Source organism: Papio anubis, chromosome 11 (assembly GCF_008728515.1).
Source record: "Papio anubis isolate 15944 chromosome 11, Panubis1.0, whole genome shotgun sequence".
Classification (NCBI taxonomy): Eukaryota; Metazoa; Chordata; class Mammalia; order Primates; family Cercopithecidae; genus Papio; species Papio anubis.
Window position 1 is genome coordinate 118,967,419 of NC_044986.1, and position 14,355 is coordinate 118,981,773.

General features: G+C 39.1%; 1 protein-coding gene across 6 annotated transcripts in view; it reads left to right on the plus strand.

The window, feature by feature from the left end:
• Positions 1-14,355, plus strand: part of SFMBT2 (Scm like with four mbt domains 2) — a 254,395-nt gene that overhangs the window by 170,314 nt on the left and 69,726 nt on the right. The window lies entirely within an intron of this gene.

Here is a 14,355-nt window from a genome sequence, read left to right on the forward strand (position 1 = left end):
TATCCGTTACGGCATTATTGGCAGACGTGCTGCTGTTTTGTAGGTATAGAGGATGCAGCATTGCTAAGTGATTGAGCTCAAAGACTTCAAAGTGTCTGAGAAGTGGCTTTACAAATGTAACAGTGTTGGTGAAGCATTTCTTTGGAGTTTTTATTTCCAATAAGCTAAGCTTTTCCAGAGTCAATTTGCTTTCAGATATCCAACAATTAAACGGTATAATAGTTTAAAATAATTACATTGGGAGCCAGGATGCATTAAAATAATTTTAAATTGGGATTCAAGAACCACATTGTTAGTGAGTACCACTCTTAGAGTTTACCAGTGTGGTTTGTTGTCCCCTATAGGCCTAAGGTTTATTCAGGAAGAAAGTAGTAAGATGAGAGGTGAGACTAAGAGAAGAAGAATAAAAGTATAGTAAGAAGAAGAAAATTGGAAAAAGATGAGAAAAGTAAACTTATTGAGGAGGATTTTAACAGACAACCTTAAATAATAAGGGGTTTTGTACTAACCTTTCCAGATCTCTGGGGATTGGATTGCTTGGGACATTAACCCTACTGGGAGAATCATGCAGTTCCCACAGGTTAAGTCCCGTCTTACCTGGTGGCCTCGCCCCTCTGTTTGCATCATTTAGTGGTGCCTGCCTGCTTACCTTTCCTATGACTGTACTCTGCTGGGCTTTTATCTTCATTTTCCCCATATTTGTCCTTATGGAGGAGATGCTTTTGAATATTTCCATTTCTGCTGTTGACTCATTGGGTTAAAGTTGTGCAGTCGTGGAGTTTGGCCTAATGGCATATAGTAAACTTACACAGAACACAGCCTACCAGTCACTGTTTTTAATGCCTAATTCATTCACTCCTCAAAGTGAACTATGAAGAATCTAAGTCCCAAAGAGTTTATATAACTTCCCCAGGGTCACTTGGATCGTAGGTCTCCGGGCAGAGCTTGGGACTGTGTCCCCTGGTAGCAGTGAGGACTCCAGGAGGCATTGGTGTTTGTTTGTCTGTTGGTATGAACTGGCTTTGCACCCTGAGCCACATCACTGCTTCAGTTTTCAAGACTCTCCAGTGGAGACACCTGTGGGAGTCTCCAGGTGCCAGCAGAGTTAAAATGATAAAAGTCGAAGGATTCTCATCCCTTTAATATGGCCTTGCAGGAGTCATATTATCAACGACCTATTGGTGGGAAGGAAGTCCTTCCCTGCTGTGGAATTAGCCATAGGTCCTGTAGAGTCTGAACACCCTGTGGGCCATCTTCCTTTGCTTGTTTTGAACTTTTCTCATGGAAGCATGTGTGGGGAATGGATCCTGTGTCATTGAAGGAAAACTTTTTCTAGATACGTAAATGCTACTTGGTTAGACTTTGCTCATTCCTCGATAGTATTAGGATCTATTTAAGAATTTTGAAAAAATGGTTGGCTACTTCCTCATTGAGTGAAAAAAAGGAAAAGTATTTATATCAGCATTTTGGCTGCTTGATCACTCCATTATGGCAGAGGTTTCATAGTTGTCAATGTTTTCAGAATTTTAAAATACATTTTCTATGAATTACATAAAAAGATCATTGACATAGCTTAGAAGTTCACCAGGAAAATGGATGTGCCTATTTGGATATTTGAATTTTATGATATTTAGAAAATTGTTTTACATTAATGTAACTGAACTGTTAAACATTCAGTGAAAGGACTATACAAAGATATAAAATTAAATATTTTTATATTTTAAGCTTTTTATACCTAATATTTAGTTATGATGATCATTTCTTTTTTTATCCAAATATTTGTGATATTTGGTGAGATGAAATTATCTTCATGCATTCTTCCAAACCATTCCTCTCTCTTGTTGAAAGTGAAATTTTCTTTTTCAAAAACTCAAAATTTTCTTTTTCAAAAAAATTTCTTCATGGATATTATATACAAATACATACTGCACATCAGTAGAATATTGAGTAATGGTGGCTGGTATCTTCCAATAAGAAACTATAATTCTTTTTAAACCATTAAAGCATTCGGGAAGTGGTAAATATCATTAGTTCATTGTACTAGTCTGTTTTCATGCTGCTGACAAAGAAATACCCGAGACTGGGTAATTTATACAGGAGAAGGGGTTTAATGGACTTACAGTTCCACATGACTGGGTTAACCTCCTAATCGTGGAAGGCAATAAGGAGCAAGTCACATCTTACATGGATGGCAGTGTGCAAAGAGAGAGCTTGTACAGGGAAACGCCTGGTTTTGAAACCATCAGATCTTGTGAGACTTATTCACTATTATGAGAACAGCACAGGAAAGACCTGCCCCCATGATTCAATTACTTCCCACCAGTTTCCTCCCATGACATGTGGGAATTGTGGGAGTTACAATTCAAGATGAGATTTGGGAGAGGACACAGCCAAACCATGTCATTCAAGAATGTGGTAAATATCATTAGTTCAGGAATGTTTTCTTGAAATAGTAGAATTTTTACTTATAAACCAGTAAGAAAAAGACCAGCAACTTACAGGAATGTGGACAAGGAATGAACTCAGAAGAGCACACAAGAAGCTCAGTGACTTGGGCAAACTTATCATAATAAGATAAACACAAATGAAGAGAAATCCTGTTGATGTGGTATCTGCTTATCAGATGAGATAGAAATCCGAAGGAGAAGGAACAGGAGAACCTCAGCTTAGTGAGACGGTGGAGGAATAAAGATTCCTAGACATTGTTGTTGAGAGTGCAGGAAGGGTGCAAACTGTGTGGAAGGCAGTTTGGCAGATTTTGCTAAACTTTTATTTTCCCACTGACTCAGTAATTCCACTTCTGGAAATTTCTCCTTAAATTATAACGTAGAGATCATCTGCACAAAAGTTTGTGTTTTTTGCAGCATTATTTGTAATAGCAAAAGAGTGGAAAAATTCAAGTACTTATCAGTAGGATATTGATTAAGTAGACTTTGGAGATCTTTCTAATGAAATCTATGCCATTGTTGAAAAGAACGAGGGACATCTCTATTAACTGATGTGGAAGGCTGTCTGAGATACACTATGAGTGGTACAGTAGGTATCATATGACACTTTCTATGTTAGAGAAGAGGCAAAACAGTATATATTGGTGTTTGCTCATATTTCTGTAGTTACATAAGAAACTAATGAGAACAATTATTAGTGTTTGGGGTATGGGCGACAGTGGTGGGGAGTGTGGCGTAAGGGATGAAGGTAGACATGACGTGTAACAATACTATTTTTATCTTTTTTTCTTTTCTATCTAAATAAATGTATTACCTATTTAAAAATAAACATATATTATTAAAAATGGAGGGTTTTTATAAGTGAAAGGGATCCTAAAGATGATTTCATCAACCTTACTTATTTTCTATCTAGAGAAATTGAGACTCAGTTGTGTTAAATGACTTTTCAAATCCTGGTGCAGGGGTGTTGGGTTAAAAACCCCAGCCTTAAGATACCAAATCTAATGCTTTTCCTACACAACCATATCCACATTTCACTGCTGTTCTGTCTTGCTGATGTTTTGTAATGTTCATCCTTCTTAGTAATTCTAGAGCATTTGGGGGGCCTAAAGCTACCTAATTCATGTCAGTGAACCATGGCTTTACACGATTCAGATGGTCAATATGTCAAAGCAGTCAGAGAATTACAATTTTAGGGAATAATTTTACAAGGGTGTGTGATTATAAGACAATTATGGCTTCATTCATTGACTTCCTTACTCTCTTGTGAGAGTGCAATATTTTTATTTTTGTAATTAAACTGAATGAGTGTTTAGAGGAGGAGGTGGTGGTGGTGATTGTAGTAGTGGTGTTTTACGGTTTCCTTTTGAGGTGGTTGATTTCACATCTTACATCTCAACACCAGGATTAAGAGTCATGCTATAGAGATGTTTCAGAGACCATTCTTTACTTTATGAATGTATGCAAATAGAAGCTTTTTTTAAAATAAAAGGTTGTTGTGTCTAAATTAAATTATTAGGTTGACATGTAGAATGTGTGGGGTTTATTATACATATTGCCAAGTGATCTCAGATGTTTTCTCGTGTGTGTGTTTCCCATGAATGTATTGGGTTGTCCAGATTGCTGTTAAAAACAGGCATGCTGCCTACAATTACAGTGTGTTGCTTGATTCTAAAAAGAGGTTGGGAAGCAGCTGTTGAAATGAAAGACTTCTGGTGGTGTAGGAGAGAGATATGCAAATAACACAGACATTTTATTACATTGTTTTAACTCTGTTCCTACTTAAAAAAAAAAAATCTGTCCTCACACCTTAGAGACGAGAGCTAGAGTGGATGGGAGTTTTTCAGTGTGGCTTTCTGTGTAGTAAACATTTTCCTGGTAAGCAAAAGTTAGAACCTTGGAAATTTTACCCAATTAGTTTAAATCCAATAAACAGCAAGTCAGTTTCATATGCACTATGAAAAGTGATCAACAAGTGGATCAGCTAAGCAAAAATGTGTATAGGTTATCAACCATGACTTGCTATTTTAAAATTATTTCATTAACCTTTCTTGTGTAACATGAAAGATTAGTTGTAGAATTAGTGGAGGAAAAGTTCCACCCAGGAACTTTTGTAGAAAATGTTCAGCCTTTACATTTCTGCTGTAAAAAGTGTGAGCAAAGGCTGAAGTAATTGGCTTACCTTAGCAACTTTGATTTGTCTCTGTTAGGCTGACCATTTAATGGACACATAAACTATTAACACAATTCAGGAAGTAAAGGTGTATTTTAATTATTATTGAGACGCAAAGCAGGGAACCCTAAGTGGTATTCTGTTTTCCTAAAGAAAAACCTCAGACACTGACCGATGAGCTTAATCCATTTTGTCACTCATGTTTCAGACATACCAAAGGGGGCAGAAAATAACATGTGGACACTCATGGCCCTACCATCTTGCTTCAACAGATGCTAACATTCTGCCTTGTTTGATTCATGTTTTTCAACAACAAAATATAAAACATGAAAGTGTTACAGATATAATGAAGGCCAAGTAATCCTTAAGTCCTCTGTTTCTTATGCCCCATACCTCATCCATCAGGGACTTTGTTCACATTTTCAGAGTCTCACTGTTTTTCCTCACGACCACCTGTCTCAGGCCACCGGTGAGTCTCATCTGGTTCCTGCAGCGGCCGCTTGTTTAACTCAGGGGACTCTCAACACTTCAGTCAGATCGATCGTGTTAGAACATAAACCACAGGTCCTTTTGCTTGGACTGTCCAGTGCCTTCCACCCAACCCAGTGTCCAAGTTAAGATTGTGGCAACAGCCTATAGCACCCAGATGTGCTGACTTCCGTTGCCCTGTCCAGCCTCATCTCTCGACTCCCCACTCAGTCTGTCCTAGTCACTCTCATCTCCTTGACGTGGCACCTGCTGTTCCTTCTGCACAGATGCCCTTAACCTGTTTCAGTCTTGACTCAAGTGCTACCTGCTTGAAGTCATCTTTCTGGGCTTCCCTGTTCAATCTCAATAGCAAACCACCACTCCCAACATTTGCATCTCTTTCCCTTGTTTGTCTTGTTTTTCATTCATCTCCCCCACTAAAATGAAAGATCCAGAGCAGCGTGGGTGTTTGTCAGTCACCCACCAGTGATCCTCAGTAGTTGGAATAGTGGGTGGCACTTGGTAGATATTTGTTGAGGTTGAATGAATTGAAGCTCTGTCCCCATTCTCTTCTACCCCAGCCCTTCACCCCTCATCCTCCACAAAGTGAGCACCCTCCTAAAGATTACATGCTTTTATGACATGACTGCATAGGCTTCTTTGTTTATGCCTTACCAGTATCATTGTTTTTATTACAGTCAAATTAAAATAGACCTTATTTGACTATGTACGTATATAATGTGCTATGCATATCTTTATGTAACTTTTTATTTATTAACATTTTTCAGATTTTTTTCCATGTTGGGGCATATAGATTGTTTATTCATTTTGCCTGCTTTATGAATATACTGTAATATTTGAAAATTCCATTTTCTATTGGTGAACGTGGAAGGCATTTCCAGGTTTCCCTATTGCAAGTGATCCTCAAAGGTACATCCAATGTCCCCAAGTGTAAGAGGTGCTTTCAGGGGATATTCCTAAAAAATGTGGAATTGCTGGAATTCCGTAGATAGTACCAAATACCCTCCATGTTGTGTTAGTTTACATTTCTAACGTGGTGTTTGAGCATTCCCATTTTGTGTCACCCTCACTGTTTTGCGGTGTTCCTAGGGTTAAGCATGGCCCCTCCGAGGGGAGTGAAGCAGATCTCCTTGTTTCAACGAGGTGGTCCTGATCACTAGGATGGTTGAGCGCTGCATCCTACCCTTATTGGCCATTTGTGGTTTTCTTCCTCGACCCATTTTCTTTTGATCATAGAAGTAGTTTATATATTCTAACATGAATCCTTTCTTAGCAGTGTGTTTCACACATATAGTAACCTAGTCTGGCTTGTTTCTTTGCTTTTTAGTGGTTTTTGTAATGGCATATTGAAGTCGTAAATTGTAATGTAGTCAAACAGCCATCTTTCCCTGTATGCATTGTTTATATATCTTTAGAATCCCTTCCTACTGATGTGTTTTCTTGAAAACTGTTGCAATTTTACTTTTCCATGTTTAGATCTGCAACCTACTTGAAATTGATTTTTGTATTGGCATGAGGAAGGAAAACTATCTTATTTTTCTTGCTTGGATAGAATTGAAGTTTTTCATTTCTCCACTTGTCTCTGCATCGTTTGTTGAATGGTCTGCTGTTTCCTCTTTGATTTATAATGCCACCACTGTCATGGATTCATCCCTTTGTGAGTGTGACTCTTAACCCTGTTCTTTGTTATTCTGCCTCTTCAGGCTGTTTGTATAGCCCTGAACAAATTGTTGTTACTTTATAATAATATAGTCTTGATATCTCTTAGTTGAGTCACTTTTTCTTTATTTTTGTTCAACATTTCTTGGCTATTTTTGGCAGGTCATTCTTGTACATGAAATTTAGCACTGGTTTGTAAGGTTCTGTAAAGAGACACATTGGATTTTGGCATTGCGTTGAATTTACAGATTTAGAAAAATTGATATTTTCTTATATTATCTTTTTATAATTTGTAATCTTTTCTTGGAATATTTCCTAGGTACCTTATCCTTCTGCTTGCTGTGGTGAATGGGATTTCTTTTCATTTCTTATTGGCTGTCAGCTGGTAGAATACCACTGATTTTGTATATTTATGTCATATCTAGCTACCTTTCTAAACTGTCTTAAAAACAGTTTGTGTGAGATACGACTTATATTATACTTGACAGTTTGGAAAAACTGTTTTATAAACCTATCTGGATCTGGTAATGTTGGTGTTTTATTGAGTGTGAATTTATTTCCTTTAGTGGATATAAGTTTTGTCAGGTTAACCATTTGTGAGATAGTTTTGGTAATGTACATGTATTTTACAGTAGTGTCTGTTTTAGCTGTATTTTCAGATTTATTGTCACATCATTGGTCAGGTCAAGTTTATTTATTAAAGTATTCAGGTTTTCTATATCCTCACTATATTTTTATCTATTGTTCTGTAAATTTCCGAATGGTACTTTAAAATATTATTTTGAGATTGAGGATGTTAGCTTCTCTTTGTTTTTGTGATGGATATGTTTGTGCAGTGTGTATATGTGGGTTGTGTGTGTGTGTCTAATACGTGATGTGTATGTGTGGTAAGTCTGTGTGGTATGTGTCTGTATGTGTGTGCTGTGTGGTGTGTGTGTGTGGTGTGTAGTGTGTGATGTACATGTGTGTGTTTGAAGTTGTGTTAAGGTGTTCAGATTCAAGATCATTAAACTGGTGGAAGCTCTCTTTTTTCCTGATAAGGCATTTTGCATTAAAGTCCATTTCTCTGGCCCTCCCTCAAGTTGGTTTGTTTCCTTATGTGGTTTGTGATTGTTGATTGTCAACTAATTTCAGTGGCGGTTGTTATTTATGTGGCAGTTCCATGTGCCCTGGTTTGAAGTCATCTCTTCAATCTATGTTTGTTACTGTCTCTATCCACCCACTAGGAAATAAACTTCATAGGGTCAAGGGTATTTTTAAAATATCTTTTGTTCACTGCTACATCCCCAACACCAAAAACAATGTCTGGTCCATGAAGGTATCCCTGGTTATTCAAGGAATGAGTGGCTGAGTTTGCTATTAATCTCTTAGTCTGTGTCCCATGGAATTGGAAAGCTGGACCCCACATCCATGTGTGCCACTGCCCTGGGGAAGTACATGATCTCCTTTTTTCTTCTTCAGAACCGCACGTTCGTAGCCCATCTCTGTTGCCTCTCTGATCCAGTCAGCGTAGTGTGTCTGGTTCTATTTTCATAGACTGCGTTGCTGCCTGGGGCCACATGTAGGTAGTAGCCTTGGGTCCTCCTCCTGCTCATCTCTCTTGAGCCAGGCTGTCCTCTGCCCTCTGGGCTGGGCTGCTTAGCGCTGGTTTTCAGGGCTCTTTCAGGTTTTGTTTTGTTTTGTTTTTGTTTTTTTGGTGTGTGTGTGTGTGGAGATTCTTCTTTTAACTTGGGCTGTGTAATTTTTCAAAAATGTGTTTCATCTGAATATCTGTAGGGAGACTGTCAGATTGTCCCACCTGGCTACTGGACTTGGAAGCAAGTCTCATTTCTAGCTTTCTGATTCATTCTTGAGCAAAAAGGTCACTTTTGATCGAAAAGAGTTGGGATAGTAAACTCTTTGGGTCATTTTCAATATCTGAAAATACTTCTGATTGTTGAAAACTAAGAGCCTTTTGTGTTTATCCCTAAATTCACTTCATTCTTCAGGGTATGTAAGATGTTTTTGTCCATTGACAGCTGATATTTATATGTTAGACCCCATCCTGGGCACATACCTGTGTCCCCTAACATTTTGTTTACAATTCAAAATAACATGTGGAACATTTCCTCAGTGGAGAAGTGTATAAAGTGTCATACCATGATCAAGATTAAGTATTTCTCAACATAACATTTTAAAAGATAAGGAAGGTGGTATGGCTAGTGCTTATATTATTGTCTTACTTGTTTATCTTCCTTATTTTTTGGGTTTTTTTTGTTTGTTTGTTTGTTTGTTTTGTTTGTTTTGTTTTTTTCCCTGCACTGTTTCATGCATGAACATAAAAACAGAATAATTCAATTGGGAATGAATGAAAGTGTCACTTTTAAAGCTCAGCATCAAGGAGGGCTTAAAATTGAATATCACCCAAGAATGTGGAGGTAGCTAGATTTCAAGAGGGAGGTTGTAGGTTTTTAGCAAACAGCATGGACAAGAACAAATGCTTTAGTCAGTCGCTGGTGATTTTGCTGTCCTGCCTCTAAGCCTGCAATGTACAGAAACTCCTTTGTGAAACAGATGGAGGCAACGTTGAGAAAGTTGTTTTCTGGAATAGACAGACTGGCTCCCAGGACTGGTTCTGCCAACTGAGGTCTGTGCAGTCTTGCCTCCCTGCCTGGGCCATGGGACATTCATCCCCTAAAGTGATGCCACAGAGCCCCTGGCTTTAGTGGGTGTTCAAGGAATGTTGGTTGCCTCAAAAACATTAAAAACTTGGGCTTGAAAGGAGAAAGATCAGCTTCCAATCGGAAGAGTAAGGCATTGCAAAAATGCCCCGAAGTGCTGCTCTGTGAGTTGTGAAACTTTCTGGGAAAGGCCTGAGAACCTGTTCTTAGAATTTATGTTCTGTGGCATCAACATTTATGCACATATCTGGGTCCTGGTATTTGCTGACTTTGAAGATGATTGTATCACTTTTCCTTTCCAAGGAAGGTGGAACTGAAAACTAAATATGCTTGCTATTTACTCATGCTCTTCTAACATTTAATAGAGTAAACATTCTCTGGGGTGAGGAAGATCTCTCTATGGAGCTGTTTGCTCTGCAGTGGTGAGATCTTCAGAGCCTTCTTTTCTCACTCTCTGAGTGCCCCTCCATTCTTGCTTTTACCTCACTGTGTTATCGGCGTCAGGCGGTGTGTCTGTTACTCCCAGTAGTTGCTGGAGCCTGAGGATTTTGACACATTACCAAATTGACATTACAGTGGTTTTTAAAGTTACACTCCAACCACAGACACATGAAAGCACCTGCTTCCTAACAGCCTTTAGAATGGTGGATTCTTAGTGTTGCTTTTCATTTTGCCAGCCAGATAGATAGCAAACATGGTATTCCTTTGCTATTTTTATTTTTTATTAAGATTGTGTATGTTTTTTCATAGCCACCCAGGATAGAAGAGGAGTTTTTATTCCTGCATGTCTCTTTTGTTAGAGAGAGAATTTTTGTCTGTAAACCCGTCTCCTACCCATCTTAAGCCTCCTGAAAAGGGCATATGGCCACCATGAGTGTCTCAAGATTGTCCCGATTCACTTCCTCCAGGAACTGGATATCAGGATTCTACTGGCAAAGCTGGAGGAAGGCTGAGGGGAGGCAGTCATGGTGTATTTCATGTGCTGAGTGGACTCTGGATTGATCAACCATGCCTTAATTGTTTAAAATAGGGCAAAGATTCTGTGTTTTCAAATACTTTTTTATTAATGAAATAATTTTGTGATCATTATTGAAAACTTGGAAAATACAAAGAGGTCAAAGAAGAAAGTAGCCAAGAGTTCCACCACCCAACAATTATTGTAATATTTATTATTGGGTTTTTGTACATTTTCTCTGGTCTTCATCTTTGCATATTTTATATAAATCTAATATTCTGTATATGTTTATAGCAGTCTTTTCATCTAAAGCCATAGCAATTATTTTTATGAATTTTTTAAAACTACATGCAGTTTCATGCCTACGTGGCATTCTACAGACTTGGAGAAGTCTCATCTCATTTTCTATTACTGCACAGAAAGTTATTTCATTTTTTTTCCTCCAGTGTTACTAATCATAATGCCGTAAGTGTCTTCCTGTGTAACACTTTTTTCGGCTTTTAGGGTCAGTTTTATGGGATAAGTTCCCAGAAGTGAAATGGTTGTGTCAAAGGGTAGGAGTTTTTTTAATGCCAAATAGTTTTTCCAAAGAATTGTCCACTTGCACTGCCAATAATGATGTGTGCAAATAGAGCTGTTTTATGTCAAATAATATGTATCCAAGGGAAATGGGTCATCAACCTCTTCCCTTTTGGACCTGTAAGGGTTGAAACTTCGTTCAGAATAAACACTAATAAAAGCTTAAATAAATCTAATGGTTGTGGTTCAGCAGTCTCTCAGGGAAGCTTGCTGCAAATTTTAATTGCCTAAGGGGTTTTATTTCCTCTCATTTTCTTCTCCCCTCTGCTATTTTCCTCCCTCCCTCCAGGTTTAAAACATGTTTTCCTTTCCACAGTTAAGCCTTAGTACTTCTTGTTCTGTCTTTGTTGATTAATGAGTATAATTGACCCTGTCATCTCTATTATACCATCCACAGCAATTTGTTTTTATGTCGCAGTTATTTTCTGAGCTGTCACAAAACTGCCTTACAAAGAGAGCTCATTATCAGCCCAAAGGAGAAGAATTTGAAGGGATGAAGTGAGTAAAGGTCCCGAAGAGGAGGAGGAGGGGAAGGAGGAGTCTAAGTTGTTGGAATGTCAAGGAAATGAGCATGTTCTAGGGGCAGAATAATTAACTGTTGCTTAGGACGTACCCAGCAAGACTTGATTTTATCTAGAAATTATCAGATTAGAAATGGCTCTCCATAGACAAAGTGTGGAGGACTGGATGAATAGCTAGAAGGCTTGAATGTAGGTCCAAGAAAACATGGGGCATGACATTTTATAAAATGGGTTGAAGCTCATTAGAAGTTAATTATAGAAAGCCCAGCTTAACGTCTCTGTGTAGGGAATAGCGGTGACTTCCAGGTTGGAAAGTTTTATCTGAACATATATGGACCATAAAGATTACCCACATGCCAGACTGTATCAGAAAATGCTTTGCTATTTTTCTATATAGTTTCCTCTCATTTCCCTCCTCCCCACCCCAGTGATCTCTTCAAGTTTTCTTCACTCTTAAAATTAACTCAGGAAATAGCAGAGGTCCAGGAAGAGATAGTGGAACAGAAGGAGATCTTGACTTTAACAAAGTCTATCTTCCAAAACCCCAGACAGACGAGATCATTGTGTTACAGAGATGTAGCTTCACGGATGGAGTCGTGAGGTCTTCTTAGAGGAATGCCTTGTTAGGTAACTGTTCATCATCCAGTCACATTACACTTTTCTTTTAGGAGCAGAGAAGGGAATTAACCACGGAGAGTTGGGGGAAAAAATCCTTAGTAGCAACAGTAAAATAATTAGTAATGGTGGCTCTGAATCAGAATGCAACGGCAGAGGGATCTAAAAGCTTTTCTCTTTATTTACTTTATTTTATTTATTTTTATTTCGTTTTTTGAGAGAGAGAGTCTTGCTCTGTTGCCCAGGTTGGAGTGCAGTGGTGTGATGTCAGCGCACATCAACCTCTGCCTCGCAGGTTCAAGCAATTCTCCTGCCTCAGCCTTCTGAGTAGCTGGGATTACAGGTGCACACCACCACATCTGCCTAATTTTTGTATTTGTAGTAGAGATGAGGTTTCACGATGTTGGTCAGGCTGGTCTCAAACTCCTGGCCTGCCTCAGCCTCCCAAAGTGCTGGGATTACGGGTGTGAGCCACCGCGCCCAGCTGCTTTTCTTTTTAATTTGTGAATTTGTGGATGAGGAAAGTGGGGCACAGAAGATTTAATCTACTTTTTCCTGGCTCCATCCCATTACTGGGAGAGCTGGGTCTTAAACCTGGATACCCTCTTCTCCAGTTCCAGGCCCTTTGTCCTATTAGGAAACTTCTCCGTTTGATGTGTCTTGAGGCTAATTCTTCTACAGTAATGCGAGGCTTTGATCCAGACAGCTCCAGAGAAACTACACTCAGAGTGGAAGGTTTTCTTAATTGTAGAGAAACTCACATTACATTACCTTGTTTGTGAGATGTGTTCTGTTGTGTTTAAAAAGGTTCAGAAGAAAGTCGACTTTGGTCCTGTCCAGAAACCTCTGATGCAAGAGCCATTTAGCTGGAGGAGAGCTTTGGAGAGAAGGGCAGGAGAAAGGGCAGGTGGAAGAACTCGAAGAGCTTCTTTGAAAGTGGCTGGAAAGAATTTTCAGTCTTTATAGAATGAAACAGCTATCTTAAGAAAGAAGGGGACCTGCCACTGATGGTCAACGGGATATGGAAAGGTCATGGGTCGGTCTCTGGTACCCGAGAAGCACAGCTGCTGCTTTTTTGGTTAACTGTCACCCTTCCCATCTTAAAAAAAAAAAAAAAAAAAAAATAGGGCTTGGCAGGGTGGCTCACGTCTGTAATTCAGCACTTTGGGATGCCAAGGCGGGTGGATCACAAGGTCAGGAGCTCGAGACCAGCCCAGCCAATATAGTGAAATCTTGTCTCTACGAAAAATATAAAAATTAGCCAGACATGGTGGCAGGCGTCTGTAGTCCCAGCTACTCAGGAAGCTGAGGCAGGAGAATTGCTTGAACCTAGGACGCAGAGGTTGCAGTGAGCCAAGATCATGCCACTGCACTCCAGCCTGGGCGACAGAGCAAGACTTTGTCTCAAAAAACAAGAAGTAGGATATATTGAGCTTGCTTAATGAAAATAATTCCAATTTTTTTGCTTGGGAATACAAGTAGAGGCAATCAGTATCTTCAGTATCTTGAGTTTCCTTAATAAAGAATTTCCATAGTCCCTCTGCATCTGACTTAGTAACTAAAAGTCCTTATCATAAATGAATCTGCACTCATAGAATCTGTGACAATATGGGGAAAAGAAACTGGGGGATTTGGATTAAAAAACATAAGAAATCCCTTAGAGATTTACTTCATGTAGATTTCAGCCAACAGAGAACACCGTCAATGAAGATACTAGGGGCATTTACCCACGTCAGCGAATCACAGTTGGGCTGTGTTTTTCCTTTGCTTGTTTGCAGGAAGGTTTTGACACCTCACTCCTTTTTCCTTGCCTGTCCATTGGTTTGTTTTTGTGTCGATGAGACTCCCATTAAGAGGCATTTTCCTCCCTGGGTTATGCCTTTCTTAGGTATAATTCAGGCCTCTCTTCTCTCACCTTTTCTCCTGTCTTGCCATGGTCAGGATGGACATTTATGTAGTTGCATCTTCCACCCCTGCTACAAAATGAAGTGACTATAAAGAAAGAAAGAAAAAAGCCACTTTAGGAGGATCTGTATTTGGTTACATTCAGTGTATATGAAGAGTTGTTGTTCAGATGCCTCTCTCAGTATATCCAAACTGCCCCCAGAGCTTTGCAGCAGAGGGCTGCGTCCCGCAATTCTCATGTTCCTTCAGTCTTAGCAAGTCAGGGCAATGTTTGCCTTCCTCCCCTTCCCTCATTTCTCTGGGAGCTTTCTCTCCAAACCCTCTACTCTTTATTGCTCTCTTCTCTATCTTC